The 18,701-nt window shown below is 34.9% G+C and overlaps 1 pseudogene; it reads right to left on the minus strand.

Annotated features, from left to right (window-relative positions):
* Positions 1-8,523: 8,523 nt before the first annotated feature.
* Positions 8,524-12,279, minus strand: LOC102626313 (pentatricopeptide repeat-containing protein At3g53360, mitochondrial-like; annotated as a pseudogene).
* Positions 12,280-18,701: the final 6,422 nt, after the last annotated feature.

Consider the following 18,701-nt stretch of genomic DNA (forward strand, 5'->3'; position numbering starts at 1 on the left):
CCTATTTGTCTGCATATGCACCACAGTCATGGGTTCAATAAGCGGTAGGAGAGGAATGATGGACAGAATCTTCATCGTCGTCACACTCACAACAGATGTTGAAAAGAAAACGGGAGGAAATTAATCCTGATAGCCTTGAGAAAGTATTGCTGTTGGCTGTTAGAAGCATATGTTGGCAAGTCTTTTGACTTTTGACTTTTGCTTTTGACGTGTAGTTGAATCTTATAGGTTTATGCGTTTCCCATGCGCCATGCTTTGCTCAATGATTTTTACCTGTATCACACGTCAACTCCTTTGAACATTTGCGGTCATGTTTTCATAGTTGTCGGGGTATTTTGTTTTATTTTATTTTATAATTAATTAATAAAGATAATATAATTAATTCATTTGATATTATAAAAAATTATCAACCAATCAATCAAGAACATATAATTTTGAATCTAGAGCATGAATTCATTATTTTCCAACCTACTTTGAAAAATTATCTTTGATAACAAAGTTTTATTGAATAGTATTTATCACCAATCAATTGAATGCCATTGGAAGTGCATGTGTGCATATATTATAGTGATTTGAGTGCTATAGAATTAGATGAGCAACTCAATCATTGCCCAAGATCACAAACTAGATCAACAAAGATGCTTTGAACTCAAAACAATCGAACTTTAAGAATTAAGAAAACTTTGTGATGAAAATGACTATGATCAGAACACACCAAAACAAGAATTGGGAACAAATCAAACACAAAAAGGAGAAGAATTTACGTGGTTCAATTGTGCAAGTAAGCACAATCCACATTCACGGGAGAAGCCAACAGAACAAGATTTATTGATGAATCTAGTGATTTTTACAGAGCAACACAAGACTTAATTGCTAGGCACAAGACGAAACTTTCTCTCTCCTTTAACTCTCTCTATAATGCTCTCGGATCAATACAGAAACTGCTCAGAAGATCAGCTTATATCCTAGCTGATAAAAAGCCCAGAAAGCACAGAGTTCTGCCACCTGGATTAACAGCTTCTAACTAACTTGATTCTCCCGCCACATGCTCATTCACGTGCTTCACTTAAACCTTGGTCAAAACGTTTTCAATCCTTGCTGTTTTGATCTTTAGTAAGCCACATGCTGAGCTCGTGACTTCCTGAGCTAATTAAACATACTTTGAACGTTGCCGTTTAATATGCTCAAGTTTTGGATTCATCATTTTAGTCCACATATCTATCAAAATAATGAGTGTTTGTTACTTGCATTTTTTCCCCCTTAGGCATGTTGCATGCATCAAAGGGTTGGATTCGAATATGGATACAACCTATTGTTTTAACCCTAGTCTTGGTAACTTAATGATTTACTTCAGATGGTGTTAAATATTCCTGTGAAATTGAAACTCAGATGGGAGTAAGTCAAACTTGGTTGGGTATAAGATGAATATTGATTACTAAGATTATTACTATAACGAGCAGCTGAATATTTGTATCAGCTGAGCATCTCCGAGTAATGTTGTTAAGATTTATTTGTTCGATACTTCCCATTATTGAAGTTGAAATGCTTCTCACATGTGTTTTCTGTGTAGGGTTGAATATCTTGTCCTTGATGAAGCTGACAAACAATTCAAGGTAGGCAACCTGTTAAAGCATTATCGATCCTGTGGTGTGTTGTGCGCGGAATGTGGAATCAAGCGCACCAAATAATTACAGAAAAATAAAGGACACAAGAATTTACGTGGTTTGGTAATTAAACCTACATCCACGGAGGCAAGAAAGAATAATTGTTTATTTAACAATTAATAGAGTACAATATTTGAGTAACGAATCTCACTTCCCAGAAACCCAAATATACCTAGTACTCTCACACTCTGCAGGAAAGATAAATTCCCCAGACATACTTCTCTCACTTCTCTCAAAAGCTTAGAAAATTATAAGCTTAACAATTTTGGGATGCTATAGAATGGAAGAAGTGCCATCTATTTATAGGGAAAATAATGGCACTATTGCACCAACCCCTTTACTATTCCACCTAACCTAAGCTAATAGTCAATGGTATTCATTTGGCAAATTTGACAAATTTGCCAACTTTTCATTTTTTTCTTCAAATGTTTGGTAGCCATTTGAAATTTTGCATGCATTTTTGAATTTCAATGTCACGTGCATGACTTTTCAACAATTCTCCACCTCGGCGAAAATTTGTCCAAATCTGAGCTGACTACCAACGAACCCTCATCCCCAAAGTGATCCTTCAATAAGGATCCAGAATGGCTGTGTCGATTCGACTGCCTACGTACCCAAAATTTGGGATCAAGCCAACTGTAGTTCATAATTCCCGAAGGACATAAATTAACACAATCGAAGGATTTAAATTAATTTCAATCCGTATAAAGATTTACTCAATCTGCACACACGATTTTCCTTTCCAGCAACTCTGAAACCACAAGGCTGAATCATATAGATTTCGTCCTCCAAATCTCCATGTAAGAACGCCGTCTTAACATCCAACTGAGCCAACTCTAACTCATATTCTGCAACTAAGGCAAGTAGGATACGAATGGAAGTATGTTTTACAACTGGAGAGAAAACTTCATTGTAGTCAATACCTTTCTTTTGAGCAAAACGTTTTGCCACGAGCCTTGCCTTGTATCGAGGAGTTGTTTGATTCGGAGATCCTTGCTTTTTTGTGTAGACCCATTTATTGCCAATAGCCCTTTTCCCCTTTGATAACTTTACAAGTTCCCAAGTCTGGTTTTGATGGAGAGATTTCATCTCTTCCTCCATGGCTAGCTTCCACTGATCACTTTTACTGCTGCGTAATGCTTCACCGAAAGTGTTGGGGATGTCATCATCAATAACTGGAAGTGCATAGGCTACCACCATATCTTTAGTAAGCCATCCGGGTTTCTTTATCTCTCTTCTTGGCCTCCTTGTTGCTATAAAATTATCATTATCTACATCATCAATTGTTTCTTCATTTTGTGGGACATCAGAAGAAACAACCTTTTCTTCAACTATAGGTGTCACCTCCATAGTTGAACTATTCTTTGATGTAGAACTAACTGGTACATATGGAGTTGCATCAAACTCCACCCGCTGCAATACCTCTTTGGTCTTGTTCTCCACCTGCTGAGAACTTGAAGCTTTCATCATTGAAGCTTCATCAAATGTGACATCTCTGCTACACACAAACTTTTTATCTTCGAGATCCCAAAGCTTGAAGCCCTTTACTCCACCTTTGAATCCCACAAAGATAGCTTTTTTAGCACGAGGATCCAGTTTACCATCTTTGACATGATAATAAGCTGGACACCCGAATACACGAAGGGAATCATAGTCTTGTGCATACTTTTCAGACCACATTTCCATAGGAGTTTTACCTTCAATTGCAGCAGAAGGCAACCGGTTTACCAAGTGACTTGCGTAGCTCACAGCTTCAGCCCAAAACTTTTTATCTAAACCAGCATTAGATAACATACACCGTACCTTCTCCAGTAAAGTACGATTCATACGCTCAGCCACACCATTCTATTGTGGAGTATGTCTCACCGTGAAATGTCTTTTAACACCCTCGTTCTGGCATACTTGTAAGAATGGATCAGAAGTATATTCACCCCCATTATCAGATCGTAATATTTTGATCTTTCTGCTAGTTTGAGTCTCCACCAATTTCTTCCATTTCACGAAAATCTCTAGAATCTCATCCTTTGCTTGCATGGTGTACACCCACACACGTCTAGAGTAATCGTCAATAAATGTAACAAAATAATGGCTTCCACCAATTGATGCAGTCTTGGTTGGTCCCCATACATCACTATGAACATATTCAAGGATCTCACGAGTATCGTGATTAGCTGTACCAAACTTGACCCTTGTTTTTTTGCCTACTACACAATGCTCACAGAAATTTAATTTATAGGTTTTGGTACCTTTTAAGAGTCCATACCTCATCAGAGTTTGCAAAAACTTCTCTCCAGCATGTCCCAGTCGTACATGCCATAGCATGGTGGTGTCACTGTGCGCCTCAACAACATTTGCTTCATCAGTTGTACCTCCCTTCAAATAATACAGATTGTGACGCCGAACTCCTTGCAGAATCACCATAGCCCCATGTGTAAATTTCATTATACCATCTTTAATGGTAACCTTGTAGCCTTTAGCTTCCAAAGCACCCACAGAAATTAGATTTTTCTTTAAAGCTGGAACAAATCTAACCTTTTTGAGTTCTCTAACCATTCCATCAAACATTTTGAGCTGAATTGTTCCTATCCCCATTGTGCGACAAGGTTGATCATTCCCCATAACAACTGCACCAGATTCCAGATTACGAAAATTTGTAAACCATTCCTTAATAGGACATAAATGATAGGTTGCTCCAGTATCAAGTATCCACTCGCTCGAATTAGCCACGCATGTTGCAGGAGTAATACTTAGTGAATAATCAGAGCCCTCATCTTTCCGTGCCATGTTTGCTGCTGCTGGTTTTTTCCCATCTCTCTTTTGAGCCTTTGGACAATCTTTCCTCCAATGACCCTTTTCATGACAAAAGGCACACTCATCTCGAGCTATATTTCTACTTCTCGATTTGGATCGAGAATTCTTTCCACCACGCTTCTTCTGTTTCTTCATCACCCAATCTCTACTCACCAAAGCTTCAGACGATACTCGTTCAGAATTTTTATCATTATTCCAAATCTCTAAGCTAGTCAATGTTGTGCAAACATCTTTAAAGACGATCACACTCTTCTCATATATCAAAGTAGTCACAAAATGAATATATTCCTCTGGTAGTGAGTGTAACAGAATCATAGCCTTGACTTCATCCTTAATATTTTCGTCAAGATTCTTCAAATCAGCAAGTAACTTTTCAAATCTTGAAACATGATCGTGCATTGACACCCCATGCTTCATTCGAAACCATATACTTGGCTCATTACATGAAGGCGATTTTTAGGACTTTTCACCAGGTACTTCTCCTCCAATGTATACCACAAAGTCACCGCACACTCTTCATCTTTCACCAAGTATTTCACCTCCTTAGTCAAACAAGATCTGATCTGATCACATGCTTTTTCATTCATACGATCCCAAATTTCTTCATCATACAAGTGTCTTTTATTTTTCAGAACAACATCGAGATCGATTTGAATAAGGGCATCCATAACTTCGCGCCTCCACATGCCGAAGTTGATTTTCCCATCAAACTTTTCAACATCGATCTTCTGGCCTCCTATAATAGGTGCTGAATAGCGATTTGACAAATCTCGCCTCTCACTAGAAGTGTCTCCTGAAATAGTCTCAGTAAATCTCTCCCCAATTCTGAAAGTTTCACATTCTACCATTTTCTCAACGAACTATTTCCACTTGAAAAATAGTCTCTATAATGTTAATTTCACGTGAATAAATGCACCAGGAAAGTTCTCAGGAAACTGGACAGGAACTCGGTCCCAATTAAAAACCAAAATCCTTAGACTCTTATCGCCTTTGTTGACAGAACTTTCCTAAACATGCAAAAATACACACTACTTACAATAGACTGTCTCCCAAGTACAAATGGTAGTCTCCACTGTATTCGTGAACAGTACCGTATACGGGAATAGTACCGTATAAGTGAACAGTACCGTATCCCCCCAAGTACGAACCTTCGGCTCTGATACCACTTGTTGTGCGCGGAATGCAGAATCAAACGCACTAAATAATTACAGAAAAATAAAGGACACACGAATTTACGTGGTTCGGTAATTAAACCTACATCCACAGAGGCAAGAAAGAATAATTGTTTATTTAACAATTAATAGAGTACAATATTTGAGTAACGAATCTCACTTCCCAGAAACCCAAATATACCTAGTACTCTCACACTCTGCAGGAAAGATAAATTCCCCAGACACACTTCTCTCACTTCTCTCAAAAGCTTAGAAACTTATAAGCTTAACAATTTTGGGATGCTATAGAATAGAAGAAGTGCCATCTATTTATAGGGAAAATAATAGCACTATTGCACCAACCCCTTTACTATTCTACCTAACCTAAGCTAATAGTCAATGGTATCCATTTGGCAAATTTGACAAATTTGCCAACTTTCCATTTTTTCATCAAATGTTTGGTAGCCATTTGAAATTTTGCATGTATTTTTGAATTTCAACGTCACGTGCATGACTTTTCAACATGGTGAAAGCATGCTCTAATCCTTCGATAGTGCGCTTGTTGTTGAGGAGCTTGCAAGATCAATAATGCATGAAGCTGTTAGAGTTATAGTTGGCAGGAGGTAAGTATGAGGATTTACTTTATTAAAATAGCAGAGTGTGTACATGGTGTCCATTATATTTCTGCAATTTTGAACAGGAACACAACTTCTGAATCAATCAAGCAGAAATTGGTTTTTGCTGGAAGTGAAAAAGGGAAACTTCTTGCACTACGTCAAAGCTTTGCAGAGGTATGATGCAATTAAGCATGTGACAGAAAGCATATTTGTTGTGTTAGTAGAATTAGCTTTTAGCTAACGTGGTGACCCAATTTCAGAGCTGTTGATGACTTCAGAGCTGGCAAAACATGGGCTTTAATTGGCACTGAAGTCATTGCCCGCGGCATGGATTTCAAGGGTGTAAACTGCGTGATTAATTATGACTTTCCCGATTCTGGTGCTGCATACATTCACAGAATACCCCTTTTAATCCTGATACGTTAAGTGTGGTCTAATGATCCAATCCTGAAATTTGAGATGGTCTGGACTTACAAAATTACTTCAAGGATTTTTATCACTTTTTCATCAGTAAGACATATTCATTGCAATTTTTGGAGCTTCGATGTTCTATTAGTTCCTAGATTTATAGTTGATTATTGATGAGCAGTCTCTGAAACTTTTGTTGCATGAATTATTATTTTTCTTTTTTTGCTTCCTTTTTCCCAAGTATTTTGATGCTCTAGATTAAACATTGAACAATCTGTTTTGCGCCTCTGCCAAATACGTTCTCAGCTCTGTATCAATTCTTTATACATAGCTGTTTATCTGATCATGCTTGTTCTGTACGTACATAAAGCAAAATGGTAATTTCTATTATTTAAAGATTTTTTGAATTGGCTTTTGTTGGTCAATTGAAGCCAAGTTTTGTCGATGCAGGTCACACTGGCAGGGTAGGGAGAGTGGAGAAGCTATAACGCTTTACACAGAAGACGATATTCCGTTTTTGCGTAACATAGCTAATTTAATGGAAAACTGAAGGGTTGCGAGGTTCCATCCTGGAGATGTCACCGTTACACTTTGTCTCTCGCACAGTCGCACACACTCTCTCTCTCTCTCTCTCTATTAAGATGTGTGTGCATTACGACAAAGCTGTTTTGTGAAACAAAAACATGAATTTTTTATATATTTTTTCTTTTCTTTCTTTTGGAAGATAAAAACACGTTTCTGTTTAATCGTTGCATGTTGCTTCTGGCCGTATTAATATATATCAGAGGAAATAATGCTTCCACCGACCCCGCAGCTTAATTTTGGCAATAAAGAAAAAAAAATTAAAATCTATCTGGATTTTAGAATAAATTAATCAATGGTGTGGTACGAAGGAATTTGGAGTTAAGGGTAGAAAGGAATAAGACAAAGTGGGAACTGTTGGTGATAAAGCTACTTGCCTTTATTGAATTCATTCAGGCTATAAATATAGCCATACATGGAAGAGAAAATAACAACAAAGCTGGAAAATAGGAAATGCTGCAGAATAGGCAACATAATAGCAACAGAATAGCACCACTCTACTACCCAAGACTTATTCAATAACCGACTCAATAATTAATGACTGAACAAACAAAGTAGACTAAGTCTTCCATCTTGCCAGTAGGCCCACTATCACTTTCCATCTTGTTGCCACTACTAGCACGTGTATGCACATATCATGGTGTTATTTGTTTATTGGTTGTGTTGCATTTTCGTCAAGGTTTTTGATTAATTTATCTGGATCTAGATGAGGATTATTTTTTATAGTGTAGATTATTTTCTTAAACCAAATTAGAGATCACTAAAGAGTATCTGATACTACTTAAGCGAAAAGGTCTTCAAATACAAACAAGTAGGTTAATTTCATATCTTAAGATTTTGAAAGAAAAAATCAAAACTCTTTCTCATTGAAAAAGTTCATTAACTTGTCAATCAATAGTGCTACCTTTCAATTCATGATTCACAATTATCCATTGACAAAGAGGACCATTTTTAATTATAGGAAATTTAATGAAGAATGCGCTATATTTTCCCCTTTATTTGCGCTTTATTTTTGTTAGAAAATTCCAAGTTGAAACACAGCTATTAGAACATTCTAATAGCATCGCCCACGAAGAGAATCAATTTTAACCAAACCAAAAGATGATGAAGAGTAAAGCTGCAAGTCACCGTCAATTTTTATTAAACAGTTTTTTGTTGTTGGCTTTATTTGTTTCTTTGCATCAAGTCCATAGAAACTAGTACTGTATTTACCAGTTGTGCTCTTCTGATAACAAAAATGTAATTGCTATAATCTATTTAATTCTAGTTCCAGACACTGTTTGGATTCTCAATGGCTCAACATATTTTTGAAATCTAGCCAGCTGCAAGGCCAACACCATGCATAAAAGAAACATAAATTTCCACAGTTTTACATACACTAGTGATACCATGGAACAAATAGATCCCTTGTATTCTCATAGGACCTCAAATATTCTGGAATCATTTACTTGTTTGAGGATGATTTATTTATTTATTGTTTCTATTGGATTTATGATTTTGGAACTGCAAAATCCTGTAGATGAGGAAGAACGTGCATTTCCTAAAGCAATTTACATATATCTTAGCACATTGATCGAGGGCAACAAAGATCACTAGAAGACGGCTAGTCAAATAAACACGCACAAGCACATGAAGATGCTTTTACCTTAGCAGCTGTAGCCAGTGGCAACTTATGACAAGCAAGCTGCAGCAGCAATAATTGAACAGAAGATCTAAGCCGTTACACGAAGAGGATGGACTATTCATAGTTGGGTTTACAGCATCTTGGAAGATTTCCTCAAGTGTGGTCTTCAAGAGTGCATGCCTTTAATGAATGCTGCCTCCTCAATCTACATCTTGACTGCTGAGCGCGTACCTAAAATAATATAACCAGAAAATGGCTATCATGTTGTGCCAGCATCCTCATGAACTTTGTAATACATGCCAATGAGTCGTAACTGTGCTGATGTCTTAAAGCATGAATCCATGGGCTGCTATGAATTTGTTTTCAGCATATGTTTCACTGTCTCAAGTTTCGGAAAGTTACTGCAAATTACTGGTGTGCCTTACAGGTCAAGGTCAATCGACGCCAGCATGGCATTGTAGTCAAACACATTACACATATACCAATTGCAATTTAGAATCATCTATAAACCTGTCAAGTTATAGAGCTCTATCTCCCTAATCTAAATTCCATGTTTGAGTCTTAGAGAAAGCATAAACCCCTTTTCAATGTATAAAATGATTCTTGAGCTCATCAAGACAATAAGAAACTTAAGCGATGACGCTTTGATAAAGTACCAGGAAGAGTGGGTAAGCCATGAGGCTTTGATGAAGTACAAGGAAGAGCAGGCTCAGTAATCTTGTCAATCACACAAGAATATTCCCCTGCCAAAAAAGTTAAACAAAAGGGGGGAAAAAAATCAATCAGCAGTTAATATTTCAGACCAAAAATTGATTATTAAAATAAAATAGCAAATTGTTAGAGCTCAAGAAACTATCATGAGAGATCATGCCCATTAGTATTGGAAAATCCTTCATTGTAGTCACTTTTCAATAATTATGTCACCAACAAATCTTTAGTTTAAATGCAATAAAAAAGATTTAAAAAATTTTAAAGGCATGATAAAGCACCAAAGCATACCCGTAAGTTTTTCTGAACAAGACTCCAAGGACAATGGTTAATATGGAACCTCCTGGATGGCCAGCCACATTCTATTTTGTTGAATAGTGAGAGTGAAGCTCATTCGACCACTGTAAATGTTCAGTTGAAGCCAACATCTGGATTGAAACATAACCCTCATCCAGCATCTGCAACCAGAGCGCTTCCAGGATTGTGTATATTTTGTCCCTTTCTGGATGCATACTATCTTCGGCAAAGAACACATTGATCTTACTCTGAATTTCAATCCAGCTCTGACCAGGAACTTTCCTTACACCTCTTTCTTTCATTGAGCCCCTTAATCTAGCGACTTCCTCCCACTTTCCGGAAGAAGCATATATGTTGCAAAGCAATACAAGAGCGGCAGAATTTGTAGGATCGATTTTCAAAATATTCTCAGCCGCTCGTTTCTCAACATCAACATTCCCATGGGTTTTACAGGAAGCTAACAGAGACTTCCATACCACGATATCAGCGTCAAAAGCCATTTGGTTGATAAAATCCTCAGCTTCATGTACACGTCCAGCACGAGCAAGCAAGTAAACCACACAAGAATTATGCTCTCTTGTTGGTATAATCCCAAACTCATTTTCCATGATCCTATACAACTGCAACCCTTCTTCTACCAGTCCAACGTGACTGCAGGCTGCAAGAACACGAACAAGTGTCACATGATTTGGCCTAACTCCTAGACTTCTCATCCTTCTGAACAGTTTAAGAGCTTCCTCTCCACATCCAAACTGAGCATATCCCATAATCAAACTACTCCACGAGACAACATCTGGATCTTCCATAAAGTTAAAGAGTTCCCAAGCACTTCCAAAGGAGCCATATTTTATATACATGTCGATCAATCCATTCCTGACAAAAACATCAAGTGCAAGCCCAGTTTTCATTATGTAGCAATGAAGTTGAGTTCCCATTTCTAAAGTAGCCATTTCTGCGCAAGCCCCCATTACATCATTGAAAGTAATGTGATCTGGCTTAGTTTGAGAAGCAAGCATTAGGCTAACCAATCTGAATAACTCTCCAGCATCGTTGTGCTGAAGACAAGCTGCAAGAATTGAGTTTCAAGAAACTAAATCTGCATTCTTGCCCAGCTCTTTAAATACCAGTAAGGCATTGCAGAGAACAGAGCACTTAGCATACATGGTCAGCATAGCATTACAGACAGGAACATTAGAATCAAACCCCATCTTAATAATATAGGAGTGAATTTGCATAGCCTGATAAAGTGTCAAAGGGCTGGTGCGAGCACAAAGTAGGGAACGAACAGTGAGCCCATCAGGTATCAGCTCACGGTCCCTCATTTCTGAAAAGAGTGACATGGCTTCGTTGGCATTGCTACGACTAGCAACCCCAGCAATAATTGCATTCCATGATGCTAAATCAGGGCTTTCTATCTCATTAAATACAGTTCTTGCAAAATCTAACAAACCACATCGGGCATACATGTCACAAAGGGAACATCCGGCAAAAATATCTCCACCCAACCCAAATTTTATGCATATACCATGTATCTGCCTCCCACATTCATGATGTAGGAGACTGCTACAAGCACTAAAAACACTGCCAAATATAAATTCATTTGGCTGGTAACCACCATGATGGAGCATTTCATTAAAATGGCTCAAAGCTTCTAACTCATAACCAAGTTTGGAAAACCCAGCAATAATTGAACCCCATGAAGTTATATCCTTCCTAGCGATACTGGAAAACACATTCCATGCATCCAAAATTCGATCAAACTTTGTGTACATTGCGATTAGAGCATTCTGTGAAATCAGATGAGAACCATGTTCTGATTTTATGACATGGGCATGAAGTTGCCTTCCTAAGCCAACACAGCATAGACCAGAGCAAGCTCTTATTATGCTTCCAAAGGTAAACTGATCCGGCATAACTCCTGACTGTAGCATTTGTATGTACAGTTCAATCGCATCATTTTCTTGGCCGTTCTGAGAGCATCCAGCGATCATAGCAGTCCAAGAGACCACATTCCTTTGCGGCATTTCATCAAAAACCATTCTAGCATCCTCCAATGAACCACATTTGCCTTACATATTAAGAATATGGTTATTTAGAACAACATCTGGCTGACAGTTGGACGATAAAATATGATCATGGACTTTTCTTCCAAGTTGTAGAGATCTCAGAGAAGAGCATGCAGAGATTAAACCAGCATAAGTGCTAGGTCTTATCCTGAAGTTTGTATTGTTTTGCAAGAAGTCAAATGCTACAAGAGCTTCATTGTACATGTTTTGCTTGCAGAGAGAGCTAATGTAATCATTGCTGAACTGTTCAGTCCTAAAGTAAGTTAGAGCATTTGATTGTACAATAGGCTGACTGTGGTAGAAGGTGAACCGCAGTTGGGTTTTTAAGTTTCTAATCTTGGTCACAGCATTTCAGAAAGAAAATAGTCTAGAACTAAAGGATAAGAATGTTGAGATTCTATTTGTATTTGGATTTTAAAAGTAATAGTAGGAAGCAACAAATGTAAGTGGTAAATTGCATGAACTGAGAGGCAAAATCCAACTCTTATGTTACTCCATGAACTTGAATAAATCAAAGTACCAAATATCATCGAATCTTCTCGGAAAAGAATCCACCACCTCCCCAGCTTGATCCAACAACATACACATAGTTCAAATGCATCCCAATACTCACAACACCACCTAGGCAAATGACAAATAAAGAAAACATAATCAACATATTGCGCTAACAAGCACGGATACAAACTCTCGTACAAATTTTTTGTATACAAATCGATATGTCATCATATCATTGGTTGGATGATGTAAATGGGGCGAACTTCCAAATCGAATCAAACTTATGCTAAATGAATTTTTCAAGCAATCAAAATGCTCCCCTCACAAATTTTTTCACGGGAACAAAAATGTGAAAGCCTGTAAGAGGCAATTCTTCAAATAAGAAGACTGCAAAATGGTTAAAAATTTATAATACATTAGAACAATGGATACAAAGGCTACGACGTCTTGCAATGACAACTAAGTTCCAATGAAACACAAACTTTTTCGATAAAGCGTGAAAGCAATGAAACTAGACATGGAGTTAGAAGCAGAAATGAACGGTAAAGCCATCATAGCAAAAGAACGAAACTGCAGATAATTAAATTAAATTACCTTAAGATTGTGGATTGTAGTGACTGTATTCAAGCAACCTCGTTCTTAAAATCTGAATTTAAACAAAAAAAAAAAGGGTTAAAATAAAGTAGACTGAAAATAATGCGAGCAGGTCTTTGAGCAGCAAAATGGCGCGCTTCAAGAGTTTAACGGTAATAGGGGTAAAATTGGCAATTCAATTACCGAATACGACGTCGTAGAAATTGAATTTAGTTCATTTTCTTACAAATTTAAACAGCCAAACAGGTAAAGATTGTTTATTTCTTCTTTTAATAAGATAATACAATCAACCATTGAAAGTATGAAGTATAGTTGAATTTAATCTGAATATTATCTATATTAATACTTTTTAAAATAAATATACATATGCAGGGGCGAAAGCTCAAAACTTTGATTATAACGGTTGGAGTGAATAATGTATATATAATTTAAAGATATTTTTTAATTTCTATTATAATTTAGGGGATATCATGTATATTTAAAAAGAATTAAAAGTTTCACAGGAGCTATGACCCACTCTAGTCTTCATTAAGATCCGCCGCCGAATATATGTCTTAATATTATTTATTTATTATATGACAAACTTAATAATATCTCTCAAACTATATTCCCAATGAATTTTAATGTTACATAATTGGTAATTATTAATTTTTATAAAATAAAAATCTCATCGTATCTTTTAATCTTTATCATAATTAAATTTGGGACTATGGCATGTTATGGAAACTTCCGTAATTTGATATTAAAACGATAAGTGAGAATCTTATCCATGTAAAATTTTAGATTGACAACACCTACTAGCATGAGTATGTGTGTAATTGATTAGAATTGATTCTCTCATGATTTAATTTTACTTGTATTGCAAGTCATCTCCTCTGTGGTCATGTTTTCATAGTTGTCGAATTTGTGGGCTTTTTTATTTTATTATCTTTTTTAAGTCTTTGACACAGAAAATCGACGAAGTTTTAATCTAATTATTGGTAATACTCAGCTACATTGACTAAAAGTAAACCAACGAACAATTGAATAATTTTTATTGACATCACGCCCAACCAATAACCACACCGTTTCTTGTAAAATCAAAATAAAACCATTGGAAGTTGAGTGATTGTATGAGTTCTTTTATTGAATCATATACTATGGGATTTCATAGTCTTGATGGTTTTCTTTCTCTTTAGGTGGATGCTGGGTTGCTTTGGTGGAAGTTTATTGATCACTTTGAAAAGTTTGGTGAGTACTTTCATGTATCAAGTTCAGAGTTTTGTAATTTTGAGGGCCAAATTTGCTTGGATTATTTATAATCCTTCTATTACTGAACAAATATTCTGCTCTAATTTCCAGTATGTTTTATATTTTATTTGACTAGGGGATAGCCCTTCTATATATGCTTTTTTTTTTGTTGTCTTTTTAATTAGGGATGGCAATGGGGAAGGGAGGGGAGGGGACCAATCTCCCCGTATCCATCCCCGATATTTTGCTTATGTCTCCGTCCCCTCCCCATCCCCGTTAGAATTACTTGAGAGAATCTCCATTCCCTCCCCGAATAATAACAGGGGATCCCTGATGGTCTTCGATCCCTGAATAACTAATAGATTTTTTTTTGTTTTTGATTTTGAGTTAATCATATTAAAATAAAAGTAAAGTTTAAAATATATCTTGCATTAATATCCATTACAAAAGTCACATACATTAAATTAGTAAGTAACGCAACATGCAAGGGATACAAACTTCTTTTACAAATTATCGTGAACAAATTAATAATCTAATACAAAATTGTTACAAATAAAATTGAATTTAGATTCAAAGTTAACTTTTTCAACGGTGGCGTGGGCACTTTATAAATGTGGACTATTCCATTTACAGTACAATAGTTAAGTCGGAGCAAATCAAGAGCAAATATTAGATTAGATTAGATTAGATATTAAAATTGTGATTCACTGTGGGCAATAATAACATCTAAAAATAAATAAAAAATAGATTTAAGTTTAAAATATTTAATGAATATTAAAATTAAAACAAAATTTTTGGGCTAATAGAATCTTCCTGGTCTTTTTAATGTCCTAAATAAAAATTTAGAACTTTAATTAGTTAATTAGACCTAAAAGTTTAATAATATAAATATTTTGATATTTGTTATTTTTACCAATATTTATAATTTTATAATTTATTTACTAATAATTTTAAAAAATAAAAATAAAATGGGGAAATGGGTAGGGGATGGGTTTCCACCTCATCCTCGTCCCCTCCCCGAATAAAAAATTGGGTAAAAAATTTTTCCCATCCCTTCCCCGAATAAGAAATTGGGTATGAAATTATTCTCATATTCTCCCCGAATGGGGAAAATCTCCGAGGGTACCTGTCCCCATGGGGATTTTTGTCATCCCTATTTTTAAGCTTATTTTTCAGTCAACGATTGTGGGAAAAAAACAAAAAAAGAGTTTTGTCAAAGACAAGTCAAGCTTCCACCACAGCTGCTAAACAGCCCAAACAGACATAATCCAACTTAGATTGAAAACACATTTAAAAATGCGCCTGTTGAGGTCCATGTTGTGCCATCATTATTTGAGTCTAAGTAGACCAACAGAACACAAAAGGATGCTCACCTTCAAATTTTGAAATCCTTTTATGGGATATGTGACATTCATGAAGAAATTTTTTTTCTTAATTTCTTAGTTTTAAAACGGAAATTTCTTTGAAAGCTTGTTGCATTGGTGTTTTTACTGCAAGAAATTCTTGAGGAATGCATTGCATTGTGGGTCGAGATTTTGTCCGAGGACGCAAGCAAGGAAATGCTATTGTTGAAACAAGGATAATATCTTGAACAATCTTTTGATTCACTGAAGGTGAGAGACGTTAGTCTAAGATATCGATCAGCATGATTTTTTGACCCAATGATGATGATAATGACGAGAGAATTCTCCTAGATGTGTTCTCATTAATACTTCGAGTGCTACCACCCTAAAGCTGTAGACATCACATTTCTCTGTCACAACCATAGTGTAGGTAAGTTCTACATGAAAAGATGAAGTGTAAGAAAATAAACAATTGTGATGCTTGATATGTCGTGATAAACAATTTATGGTGTGCAGTTGTGATTTAGGTGTGACAAAGTGTGAGCCTAATTTTGTTATTTAACGTGGCTTGGTGAAATTTCCACCTCAAACATTTGAGTGGAAATTTGGACTGATTGGTCTGCAATCTGCCTGATTTTGTTCTGTGGTTCAAAGAGCAAGGTTCAAAAGCATATTCAGGCATTGATATGGCCTAAAAAGCTCTTGTTGCAACTTTGACTTCAGCTTAAATACTCACAAGTGCTAGTATGTGTGAAATTGCACACCAAAAAGTTTCGAGGAAAGACTCGAGGGACCACAACAATCTAACTTAAACCTCAGACTTCTTAGACTCTTATAGCTTTGGTGGCAAGACTTTCCTACAAAACTATATGGTTACTCTACTCTGGCCTTCAACTATTCCTAGTGAGAATAGTATTATATATGTGAATAATATTGTATGTGTGAATAGTATATTTAGTTCGAATAATTGCGATCAATGGCTTCTGATATCACTATTAGTGAATTTATGAGTGAAGTAGATACATGACTAAAATGAAATTGAAAAATATAGGAGATATAAGAACTTACGTGGTTCGACTTATATATGTGTGTGTGTGTGTGTGTGTGAACTTAAAGTTCTCAAAATACTCTCTCAATTCATAATCTCTCCGTGCTCTCAACTCACTTATTTATAGGGCAAGCCAAGCCCAAAATGTCAATTTTGGTTGGTTTTAAAAAATAATTTGTTTTGTTTTATCAAAATTGGTGGGCTTTGAAATAAGGATTTATTTGTTAAATTAATTTATTTTAATAAAAATTTTGCTTTGTCAAAATTGATTGGCAATATTTTATTTCCACCACTTTACTGTATTTAAGTTGTAAGAATAGATACTGCCGCAAAATGTCATGAACAGCTAGCCGGACTATTATCCTCGTACATTTCCATCAATCAGTGCTTGGTGCGAACTCTGAGAAGCATGTAATACATCATATGCCTTGATGGGCTGAATTGGGTCATTAGGCCTAATATCAATTTTTAGGTAGTAACAAACTTTTATTGAACAAGTTATTAAACACGTTCGAGAGACGATCGACAATTTATAAATTATAGAGATGATGTGTCATCAAATCATTGCTTGGATGATGCACACAGGTGCACTTCACATCCTAAATTATATGTCATGAGTAGTACTACACATCCTAAACTATTTATCCCAAATAATATGATATTTATTAATTGGTTAATGAGGATAGTACAATTAATTCACTTGGATCTTGTAAAAAATTATCAATCAATCAATCAATGATATATCATTTGGGATGAAATTTATGACAAAAGTTTTGGGATGTCTACAATTATTGATATGTCATAATATTATTTACTTGTTTTATAACCTATTGAAGAATATTCTTGAAATTTAATGTTATACAATTGATAGTTACTAAAGTAATTATTAAATTTCATAAAATGAAAATCTCACTTTTATTAAAATCTCGCTTTTTCCCTTATGGAAAAAAGACAACTACACCTTAAGGTTTGTGGAAATAGTCACAAAGACCCTTAAGATTTTAATAAGGGACATCAAGACTCCCTTTGACTATAATAACTTTTGACTCTATAAATCCCAAAAAAATTGAAATATGACATTAAATAATTTTTTAAATTTAAAATCTTAAAATCAATGTAATAATATATAAGTTGTAAAATAATTTTAATATTTAAAAAAGTATTTTTATATTTACAATATATTAGACCCATTTTATTAGATTAAAGTAATTTTTAATAATAAATAGAAACATAATATCAAAATAAATAAATTAAAATTAAAATTATTTTGAATATAATGTAAAAATAGTTTTAAATTTATTAATATGTAGATATTTTGTTAATGGTAAAATATATTTAACCCAAATATTTATTTAAAATCTTTATAATATAGATAAAAATATATTATTAAAATAAATATAATAATTTAAATTTTTAATATTATTTTAAATGTTAAAAATAATTTAATATTATTAATCTACCAAATAGATTATATTATTCATATTAAATTTTTATTAATTAAAAAATTTTAAAGTTAATTTTCTAATTTTTATATTTAAAGGATGTTATGATAAAAAGGAGGTTTTGTTATCGCTTTTTAAAAATTTACGGGTTATTGTGGCAATTTCTTTATCATAGTTAATTATGGGCACATACAATAACATGAGAACTTTTCGTAATTTCATATTAAAACGACAAGTGAGGATCTTTATCCTCGTAAAATTTTAGATTGAATAACTTGAAACACCTGCTAGCATGAGCATGTGTGTAATTTTGATCAGGATTAATTCGCTCATGATTTAATATTGTAATGAGTAAAAATTTAAGTGGTAATTGATAATTAATAAATTAAAAATATAAAAAAATTAAGGGAAAATATCCACCGTCCACCCGTTTTTTACATCTTTTTCAAAAATACACAATTCCTTCATTTTTTGGCTAGAATCCACCTAAAGTTACATTTTTTTTTTTCACTTTTCCACTTCCATTTGGAATCCGTTAAGAAAACTAACGGAAACTTAAAAAAATGACCATTTTACCCCCAAAACGAAAATTACAATTTCACTTTAAAAATTATAAAAAAT

Source organism: Citrus sinensis, chromosome 6 (genome assembly GCF_022201045.2).
Source record: "Citrus sinensis cultivar Valencia sweet orange chromosome 6, DVS_A1.0, whole genome shotgun sequence".
In the NCBI taxonomy this organism is placed as follows: domain Eukaryota; kingdom Viridiplantae; phylum Streptophyta; class Magnoliopsida; order Sapindales; family Rutaceae; genus Citrus; species Citrus sinensis.